Raw genomic sequence first — 4,465 nt, forward strand, 5'->3', positions numbered from 1 at the left:
TTCCAAGTGGTCCAACCTTTTGTCTTCTTGTCGAGCCTCATTGTCTTGATTTTGTGAGCCCTGCACCAAACAAATTAATTCGTTAAGCTTTTGATTATAATCTATTGACGAACTTAAATTTGGTTGGGCATATTGAATATGAGGTTGTGGTGGGTGTATAGGTCTTGAATAGAACTCCTCATATGGCTGCCAATATCCTTCTTCTTGAACATGTTGAGGTTCCCACCACATAGAGTTTGAATGATCACTCCAATCTGAACTGTAAGTATTGGAAAACACGTTATTCCTTGATAGAAGATCAAATATATCAACACTTTGCATTTGAGACCATTCCATGAGCTGTGACAAAAGAGAAGCATTATCAAGTGCCATGTTGTGCTTCTCTAGTACTTAAAATCAACAAACAAAACACAAATCAAAAACTAAAACTAAAATACATAACAGAAACTATAACTAAAACTAATAAGAAATCGAAAATAACAATCCAAAGGATTAGCAAAGTTGCTAATCCCCGGCAACGGCGCCAAAATTTGATGCGAGATTTATACGCACACAAATTAAACCCTCTTTTTATCAATTGTAGTAAGTATGTAAGTAGGGATCGTTCTGGACCGGGGATTAGGAGGGATTGTTAATCACTTGGATTTGACTCAAAAACATAAAAACAAAGTTAAAAACGTTCACAAAGACTCAAAGGACTCAAAACAAGTTCAAAAGACTCAAAACTGCCTAAAAACACTAACTAGGCAGTTTCTGACCTTAACCCCAATGTTGGACGAATTTAGGATTATGGCTTGATTCAAACGTAAAATAACAATATAAAACACTATACTAGACTCAAAGAATGCAAAACTAAACTTTAAAACACTAAAACAAACCAAAAGACTCAAACATCACCCAAAACACTCAAAACAGCCTTAAAATCACTTTCTGGGCAGTTTTGAGCACTTTGGTGAATTTGGACGAATTTTGGGAAATAAATTGAATCAAAACACTTTAAAACATAAACTAAACAAAGTCTAAACACTAAAGAACAAGAAAGTAAAGGGGGGGTTTTAAATTGACGAGAATTGAAATAACGAAAGAAGTTAATAAACTAGACACAATGTAAAGATGAATTTGATGGAATTGAATGGATGGGAACCTAGCTAAGGGGTTCATCTCCATACATGTTATACTTGCATAATAAAATAATTTCCAATTGCATTTCAATAAACTATGATACTCAACACCCCAAGTTAACCGTGATGCACTAATTAACCTTCAAATCTTCCTAACGTTATTGAATTGGATGATGCATGCGACAATTCAATACATTCCCCACAAGTCCTCAACATGAATGCATAGAAGAGGTACAAGCAAGAATCATTACGCTCTATGAAAATTATAAGTGTTGACGAGGCATTCGTTACTATGATTGCATGAAACTTATGCCAAGAATTTGTTTAACACGATTGTTTATAAGCAACCTCCACTACTTGCGAATATAAGTTCGTAACTATTAGGTGAAACTCACTTATATTCTAGCGTCATATTCATGCATGAAAATTAAGCGCGCATTCTCAATAAACATACATAAATAAGTTATCAATCAAACGGTTAAACAAATTGAATCCACAACTTATGAAACGCAATTAGAAGTAATCAAATCAAAATGCAAGCATAAACATATATTTCGAATCCCCCCCCTAGCCAAGGGGGGTTTAGTTCTTCATAATATTGAAATCAAAGAAACACCTAAACATTCCAACAACTCAAACTTGAATTGTATGAACGTTTAGGCACTCTTCTCTTCCATTCCTCATACGTACAAAACAAAGAGTATTGAAATTAAACATTGAAATCAAAGAAACACCTAAACATTCCAACAACTCAAACTTGAATTGTATGAACGTTTAGGCACTCTTCTCTTCCTCTTCGTTGTAGCACAAGGTCTAAGGATAGTTTGATGGTGTGAATGGTTTGGGGAGTGGTGGAAATGGAAGAGGAGTGGTGTTTGGATTTGTAGGGAATTGGTGGATTTGCACGGCAAAGGGGGAGGGGTTTTGGTGAATTTCTGAATATGGAAGAATGAATGAGAATGAATGAAGTGTGTATGGTTTTTATAGGGAGATGGATGGATGGGAGAGGGAACATGACAGCTAGGTTGCATGTGCAAATGCTAGAATTCTGAAATGGTGATGGGAGATGCATGTGGCTGCTTTATGCATGTGATTAAAGGGTGGGAGTGCATATGCTTTGACAGAAATGAAAGGGATAATGCACGGTTTTGAGAGGTTTTCTGGTGGTTGTGAGGTGGATGAATGATTAGGGTCTTGTAAGGGTGGAAATGCATGTGGAGTGCATGTGAAATCTGCCAAGATACATGTGAAAGGAATGCTGGAAATCTGGAGGAGGAGCCACGGCAATGATGATTTCTGGTGGTGTTTGGGTGTATGTTTGAATGATTAAAGGGACATGTGGGGGGTGGAAATGATGAATGAAATGCATGTGAATGACAGCTAGATATGTTGATGAATGCATGTGACTTGTTTGTGGTGAGTGAATGCATGTGCAAAGCTGGAAATGCAATGGGAACTCACGGCATGGATGTGTTTTGGATGCATGTGTGTGTTGAATGGTGTCCTTTAATTATGCACGGGTTAGGGCTGTTAAGGGGAGAGAAATGGGAGTGAATGTGGCTTAATGATGAAGGGGGAAAGGTGGATGAATGATTAAAGAGTGGGAAGTGCATGTGCATGGCAAAGGATGTATTTTCTGAATGAATGAATGTGCATGTGAATTAAAGCTAAAGTGGAATGACAATGGCATGTGGAATGTTTTAAAGGATGGAATGATGGAGGAACAAGTGCATGTGAATGCATGGTGATAGCATGTGCACGGTTTTGGTTGGAATGCAAGGGAATGTGGTGAAATGATGGTTTCTTTGGTGATGAATGTGGTTGCAAGGTGTAGATGATTATGGGTATGATAAGTGATAAGTGTATGGTTATGATAAGTGATATGATATGTGGTTATGATAAGTGATAAGTGGTGATGATAAGTAATGGTAGCATGTGAGGGAATGAATAATGAATGCATGTGTATGGTTTTGGGAGAAAGGTGGAGATGCACGGCATAAGGGAATTGAAAGGTTTAAATGTCCTAAAACTAAAGGGAACAAAGTTCCAACACTTTGGTCTTCAATTTCGTCCAACATTTTGGCGCCAAGCATAAGCTATCCATCCTTAGCCCAAAAGTGCTCCAAAAGTCTCCAAAATGCATCTTTTTGCTCCTTTAGCCCTTTGGACCTACAAACACACGAAAATAGCTTAAAGGACTAAAATAACTAAAGAAACATAACGTAAATGCACGAGAACAAGCCATTTAAGTCGCATGAATATGCTCCTATCAAATACCCCCACACTTATCTTTTGCTAGTCCTCGAGCAAAACAAAACAACAAAAGAACACGAAACTAGACAAAACGAACAAAACACAACCTACACCTTCCAACAATCGTCTCACGGATTTCCAATGCACATGACAAGTTAAAAATCATTAGTCCCATAGATTTTAGTCATCTTCACACTTGAATACATTCTTAATCATAGTCACCACATACTATTTCACAACTAAGCATTTAAAACCATGTTTTGAATGTAGTAACATGCCTTAGAGAATTTGCTCAAATCCTTACAAGATATGCACTCGTTTTTCACACAGATTTTCTGACTACACACCCTATACTAGTTATATGTGAGAAGATTGATGTAAATATGAATTCTAACACTCACATATGTTATATCAAATAAAGCATTTTCTGGATTTATGATAATGACATGAATATGATCTCATGAATGGAATGCTACTACTTAGAATGAGAACCAGTGATTCCATAAGCTCATATCAATTCCAAACTCCACATTATTGAACACATAACGATCAAGATAGAAGCATAAGGGTTGAAACGGGGCTAAAGGTGTTTGGCTAACAAAGAAGGGATATGGAAAACAAAGGTTCTTAAAGAAATAGCGAGCAAAGCATTTGAATTAACTTAGAATTCACTTTTGAATGAAAACTCATCTTTTGAACAACAAGGGGGAACAAGCTCTTTTTTCTTTCTTTCTTTCTTTTCTTTTCTGTTTTTTTTTCTTCTTTTTCATATGTTTTTCATAATTTTTTTCTTTTCTTTTGACTCTCAAAACATACATAAACGCTTAAGAACAAAACATTCTCTCCCCCACACTCATTTTCTTTCATAATGTACTCAAAAGGAATTCATTTAAGTCATGCTCACTATCTTTTAAGAACAAGGGTGTGGACAGTCCTAAACTAGGCTAGGTTAGGATAATGTGGGTTTACAATGAATAAAAGCTAAACAAAGCTCAACGGGGTTAAAACTTACAACAAATACGAAAAATGGGAAGTAAGGCTATTTGGCTATGGTGGCAACTACACAACTTCATCTTGACATATGCTATGCA

Source organism: Pyrus communis, chromosome 5 (assembly GCF_963583255.1).
Source record: "Pyrus communis chromosome 5, drPyrComm1.1, whole genome shotgun sequence".
NCBI classification, from domain to species: domain Eukaryota; kingdom Viridiplantae; phylum Streptophyta; class Magnoliopsida; order Rosales; family Rosaceae; genus Pyrus; species Pyrus communis.